This window comes from Acyrthosiphon pisum, chromosome X, assembly GCF_005508785.2.
Source record: "Acyrthosiphon pisum isolate AL4f chromosome X, pea_aphid_22Mar2018_4r6ur, whole genome shotgun sequence".
In the NCBI taxonomy this organism is placed as follows: domain Eukaryota; kingdom Metazoa; phylum Arthropoda; class Insecta; order Hemiptera; family Aphididae; genus Acyrthosiphon; species Acyrthosiphon pisum.
This window is the reverse complement of record NC_042493.1, coordinates 12,205,068-12,212,881: the sequence shown is the minus strand read 5'-3', so window position 1 is coordinate 12,212,881 and position 7,814 is coordinate 12,205,068.

Genomic DNA, 7,814 nt, shown 5'->3' with positions numbered 1-7,814 from the left:
AAGTTAAAGTTCTGCGTCAAATCGGGACATCGGTGGTACTTACTAATAACACGCATATTAAATAATAGAGCCCTTACACTGTTATATTTGCATAACATTCACGAACCGAGATGATGCTTTTTGTTAAAAATAATAATATGTTATCGCCTTTTCGACCGATTTTGAGAATCGTGCGTGATTCCAAATCCGTGGAGTAACACGTATTTTATGTAGGTATCTATATACCTACTATTACACCTCGCGTACAATATAATATCACCGTAATAATATACAATTTTACGTGTTCAAAATTTAAAATAGGTAGTTATATTGTCGAGCATAATATATTATGTGCAGCATTTAATGTGTTTCGATTTATTTAGTGTCATCACCAAAATATTTCAATAAACGTACTATATTGTTATGCATCGCATGGATTCTTCTGCACGAAAATACACGTTTAGGTACACAACGCGCAAGTATAACGTAAAGTATATATCTATGTTGTCATAATTATGTACCTAACTACCTATACGTTAACGCCTTTATACTATATTTGACTTGAACACATATTAATATTACACGTTGTATACACCTGTTATAAGGCTGTATGACACTTTGAAATATTTTTTTATTTCCACAACGTCCGCTAGAAACGATATTTCAAATATTTACATAACAATCGTCTTGTCTCTCTCTCCTGCATTTATTCGAGATCATTACGACTTACGGACATTTACACACACACATATGCAAAGTGTATATAAGTAATGAGTAGATACATATAATACACGTTTACTTGTGCCACATATTAAATAGCCGAACGTAACAGTATATATTTTCCATTAAAATGTGACTGACATGTTCTTGAAACACTGTCAGTCGTATACACGTTATATAATAAATTTACGTAGAATGTAGATACGTCGTATGACATGTGCTAACTATAACATTTTGGAGAGTGAGTTTGGCGAACAGTGTTTCTCACCGTCGGCTTTCGATTTCACCTGTCCACTCTCCAGCCACCACCGAAAAAAACACCTTCGTAAGCCCAAAACCAAATGTGAACTTGTTTTTTGTACCTGTAACAGTTTCAAGCCTTCACGACGACACGAAATCACAATTTGTCAAAAATTAGAGGCAGAGGCAAGTATATAGTATGGGTATACAATTTTAATGTTGCATATATATATTTTAAGTGCGTACGACCGTGCTTGCAGCAGTGACGTAGACGGGGTTGTTAAGGGATTTACCCGCTCCAAGAAGATTTATTTTTTATGGATGCCATTAAACTGTTTTTATTTTTATTTAATAGCGTTGCGAAATAATATTGCGTTGGGATAACTTAGGACCATTATTATCTTGCCTACATAGTATTTTTTGGTGAGGAGATACTCTGGCCATTGTGTCGTTCTGGGGTAGCCGTTATATTGTCGTGCATCACATCCGTCGATATCAATTTTTATGTGTTTAACCCGTCGGCTGTCTAAGTAATAAATTCCGATGTCAGTGCGACTGGAGAAGTGGAAAGATTCCTTTCGGATATTATCTGTCTTATAGTCGTGTAATATGTCTATGTAAGAACTGAACGCAGCTATTAAGATATTACGGTATTTCCATAGAGGCTCTTAGACGGACAGCGAACGGTGCCGTTGGATCTATCCGACGAAACATTATTACCTATATCGAAGGATACGCAACGACGACCGACGATGACTGAATGCGATATCGGTCAATCGGCCAATCACGTATAAAAGCATAATAATATAAAGTATATAAAAGGACGTGCACAATCTTACCTCTAGTAATAATTATTAACAACCCAGTGGAATACGAGTGTAATATTACGACCTCGAATTCCAACATTAGAATCATAGATTTCATTTCAGTAATGCATTTAGATAATATAGTAGATATTAAAAGCGTAATGGCTCGTGTATAACACACCGAATGCTGTTTTAGTACTCATCTGTTTCTGAATGTATATAAAAAAATACGATTTTATTAAAATTATCAAACGATGAATTTGAAGTTTATACATTAGTATATATAATATATATGTATAAATGTGTATATGTTTATCATTCATGAGTATAATTATTATTCGTGTTATATTGTATTCACTTCATGATATTCTGTATTAAAATTTAATTAAATCGAAATTAAAAGCAAAATTAAAAATTAAAACCAATTAGGTATATTATACGTACTTGATTATAGTGAAAATTGTTTTATAAAATAATTTATATAGAACGTTTCATAAGTTAGTCGACATTTCCGGTCTACTTGTATAGAAATCGAAATTTTGACAGCATTTTTTTACGCAAAAACTGGACCCCACATCGGCTGCCACGGCAGTTGTCTTTATTCTTATATTATACATACCTACCTATATAATATATATATATAACGTGATCAATAATTTACTTACCTCTTTATACGTTTAGGTATGGTTCACATAATATAATACAGATGTGTAGTGTTGATATTAAATGTGTCGTGAATTTAGCAATTATCAAATTCATAAACAAAAATAATTTTGTCAATTCTGTCTTAAGTACTCCGTTGTAATGAAATATATTTTTTTAAATTTTAAAACGAGTTACAAGTATTTGAAAATAATGAATAATTTAACCACTTATAACTAGTTTTAAAATAATTAAGATATAAAAAAAAAAAAAAAACTACACTAAAACATAGGTATTATTTATATAAGAACGAATATTATTTTATGGCTTTTCATGTTTTCACATGTTATTAATGAATATTATATACATTTGATAACAGGTAAATATACATGTTTATTTATTTTATATTTTTATCTAACAAAACTGCAGAACACCATAATATGGACAAATACCTACATAAAGGTCGTAAATGTATGACGCGTGTTAAAGGTAAGCACGACAGAAAAATAATATTAAAAAACGTGCGAATGCGGGCGTCCTCTTTAAAGGATAATTTTATTTCATATTCTATCATGTACGCTTATAAAGTAGAGCTGGGATTTGACAATGCATTGGAAGGTAGGGTAAAAATTCAAAAGTTAATTAAAAGTATAAAAAAAATATGAATTGATAATTTAATTTATAAATAACTTCCATGTAGAACTATTATGTTTCGATGCTTTTTATGTAAAAAAATTAAATATATTACATTTTACGGTGTGGTGGATAAAATTATGGCAAGATAGAATTTATTAAATTATTGCCATGGTCGCGAAAACAATATAAAATGTGAAATTATTGCAACCTACCAAATTAATTTTTAGACATCAATATACCTACAACATAAAAATCTACAAAATACAAATAATTACAAATGATAAGCGTTACAATAAGTAAAAGATAAAACCAATATTATATGTAAATTATTAACACACTTAATATGTATAAACTATTATAGTTATTATACCTACTATTATTATTACGTTTTACATTAATACAAATTGAACTAGGTAAATACCTAGTTATAAAAATAAATGAATAACATTTAAATATAAAATACAACTAACTAATGAAAAACCAAATCTAAGCTAACGATAAAGTTATTAAAAAATAGCTTGTTATCACTTTTTAGTTTTCAGTTTATCTACACTGCGGACTACTAACTATTACCAACAATTAAAATATACGAACTACAACTGCAATCGATACTATAATATTGTAGCTTGTTGTGGCGGAAACAAAGCGTTTAAATTAAACTGTGCTCGTGGTTGCGATGACATTTTTAAAATTTTCAAATAATTACCAGAAAAAGAGTTTATAAGTATTGTATAAAAATAAGGAATTCTTTTTGATTTTCAAAAGTTTTCACCCCAATACACCTTTCAAAAGATGATGAAAAACTCTTCGAGTATTTGGGATTATTACGTTTTATTTTGTTTTAATTCTAATGTGTTGCTGTATTTTACATGTTTGTATAATATGAGAAAATTGCTATAACATAAAAATATTCTTATCACCTCGTTAAGTTTATATATACAGATAAATGAAAGATGTCAAGATATGAGTTAAATAATAATTATTTCATGGTTTTTTTATCGTAGGTACGAGAACAGTTACTTCGAACTCCTCTATATATTGTGTATGTTAGTATCGCGTGAGGTATAATAATAATTGTACGTCCATTTAAAAAGCCCGTAAGTCTAGTATTGTACCCAAAATGATTCGACTTCATATATATATATATATATATATATATATATGTGAGTGTGTGTGTACTGTGTATGTATATAATATAACATAATATTACTTAGTATTACCCTTCGCCACCGCACCGTTTTACATTAAATAATTTATGTGGCAGTTCTTTCACGTGCAACCTTTACTCCTTTCCTGTTTTATTAATCTTTTCATTAATTTACACAACGTTTTACTTTATTGCGTTTATTCTATATATATTATCAGTACTTATTTTGTACTCTTTACTTATGGTATTTGTTGAATTTTATTGATCAAATATTCAAATAGATATTTTAATTTTAATATTATAACTAAATATGGTTTATATATTTTCACATTCACATCAAAATATGGTTAAATGCAACTATAGGACAGTTGAATTAATATTATATCATCCTAAAATGTTAATGAATTAGTCGTTTGAATCTTTGTTCACTAAATATTTAAACTCAAAGTTATTACGATCAAAACCGACGCGTATTGCAGGTATAAATATTTATTATGAGTTGTGATACCAACGACAGAAAATATAGTATAGGATGATTTTAAACTGAAGGTGTCTTAAACCTTAAAGAAGTCTGCCTTCTTGTCTTATTTAGTCTATAGATATTATAATATATATATATCAACAAAAACACTCTACCAAACCACGTGTTAAACAACGCTGAGTATAAAACAAAAATTCTCTAAAGTTGTGATATATTAAAGGTAGCTATATAAGTCTTTGAACTATATATCTCATGTACGAATAATTTCGGACATTTATCAACAGTAGTCAGCATAACCTAGGATTTACCGGTAAATCCTAGGTTTAACCGGTATTCGTGCTATTACCATAACATATATTTTTCATAATTAGTAGTTAGAATGGTATTTCTATTAGATATTCGACCGATAGATGATAGATCAATAATACATTTCGCCAGCATACCTGCATAGTGCATACCTATATAATACTATCATAGAATTTCAAATATCTCAGAGAAAATAGAGGGAATGCGGTCGGCAAACAGTTTAGCATAATATTGTGTGTTTTAGTGTTTATGATAAACGAACACGGGATTAATTATAAACATCAGTGACGATATTATTATAATAATTTACATAAAGTCGCAAAAATGCTATTTTGCGCCGTCATAGGCCATAGAGATAGGGTTTTATAGGAATATAGGTACCAAGTGCAATAATCGTAAGACATAGTGGTACTTATACCTATACTTATAGGTATGTAAATGCAAGTGATATTAATTTCTTTGCCGTTTCCTAGCGCTAAGAATCAGACACTCAGATCAGATATTTCGCCACAACGACGTGTAAACTCCAATACACGAATCGCGGAGTGTCAATATATGGTAATAATAATAATCATTACGCCGTGCGCGTCGCGGTGGATAAAAAAGGGATAAATGTAATCTTAATTCTTACCGTAGGCACATAATATCAAAAGCGTGGGTATAATATTATTACATATTCGCATATTATATACCGTACATCGTTGTACAGCATAATATTATAATACGTATGCGATACAGCTGTATAAACTTTGAACAATAATTACCACGGCGCGCCGCTAATGAAGTCTTACAACTCGAATAATGCGTTCTAATTATCTATTTTAATATCGTTCCGTATCAAACACATAAAACCACTCAACCCAAAACGTTGAAATCTAATGCGGAGGCGCTGCAGTGGTTCTATAGGTACGTGTGCACACATTTCCCTCCTGTGACTTTTTAACACGTCTATTCTACACGGGCACACATATTTTATATCAATGCCAGCAACGACATGCGTAAAAGTATAATATTATACGCCTATAATTATAGATAGACAGATAAGTACCTGTAAGTCTTGTACGTTATTATGATATCGTGGATATTAAGTCAAAAGTTGTATTAACAGTGAATAATATATTATATTAACACCGATATTTATAGCATCGTGTCTAAAATAGAGATCCACCGAGTGTCATCGAGATGTTAAAATGTAAGAACTCAGAGTGATCTATTCAGCTGGGTGTCTCGTCTTGTTATTCTCGATAAATATTTTTTGGTTTACTTAAACTACTATATAAAGAGAGAGACGAGAGACCCTCTAAAGTAACACGATAAGACCGGGCCAGTAGGCTTACTGCTGCAGCAGGTGTTACTATATCTATAAATACATTTATCACGTATTTAGGAATTTTTTTAGTAAGTCGAGTTTTTAATTATTAATATATACCTAATTAAGCATACTTAATAATACAAGAATTGCAATATACATAATAATTTATAATATATCTAATTTATACAATAGTAAATAAATAATTTAAAAAAAAAATAATAATAATAATAATATATAAATCTCTTTATTGCACGAAATTATATTCATGCAATCAATACATCTTAAAAACAATAATATTTTATAGTATAAATAATTTTTGATTTTATTAATAATAATAAATGTTATAAATTTATTTTGTTTTCATATTTAAGATTACTATCGATAAATATTGTTGTATGGCATTATAAAATGTATTTTGAATTATTAATCATATTATATTAACCTCACTTTGGAATTCAATGGCGGTTCTTGAGAAGCCACAAAGGAGGGGGGGAGAAAATATATTGCACATACTTACCCATGCATATCCCACTTATTTTCTCCTATCACTTGGTAAATGAGAAGTAATTTCAGTTCTATAAACCTTATGCCACAACTACATAACATAAAAAATATTAAAACAACAATTAGTTTTATTCAAACTTAATTAACAATCAAACTTCTAACATATTATACATATTAATCAAACTTATTATTTATGTAAGAATATAATACATATAAGTTATAATTATAAATTATAATTTACAGAACATATTATAAAATAAACATTCTTTTGCGATTCATTTTCATTTGGAGGGTTATGATAAAACCATAAGCTTGTTTTGTGAAGGTAACGAAAGCAAACGATTTTTTTACTGCTTACTGATACTACCTGATGCGGCATATCATGGTACATACGAGTGAACCTGCAGTAAAGAACGAGTGATCTCTATAGCACAAATATTTTAGTAAACAGTAAACAGTTATGAAAGAAATGTATCGCCAAACTCATTAGTAAACTGTTTGCTCATACATTTTACACACTACCCTCTCCCTGAGATAGGTAACTTGATGACATTTTAAAAGTTATTTCTTGAATAAATCAAAATGGTTATTTTTCAAGTGTTTTTAAAAGCCAAATTTAGGTTAAGAAAAAATAGGCTTAGATTCTGGTTTTATTAAAATTAAATATAACGATATAGAAATTCAAATACAAATTGCAATCGTCTTATTAAAATTAGATTGTAATGCAGACTTTTTCATACAATATCACTATAAAATCTCTAACTTTCTTAATAGAGATTTGAGTACAATTAACGAAACATTCAAAATATCAAACAGAAACTTTGGAAAATGTAATTAACTTCTGGGTACAAAAACTACAACTTTGTTTACCATATAATGGAGGGTATTTAAAAATGTATACATCTATAAAAAATCAAAAATAATTAAGTTTATAAAATGTGATGTTGAAAGGTAATTATTAATTTAAGTTTTTAATCATATTCAATTTGTATGTGTTATTATTTTCATTTTATAAAATCGAATTAAAGTCTGACAGCCATA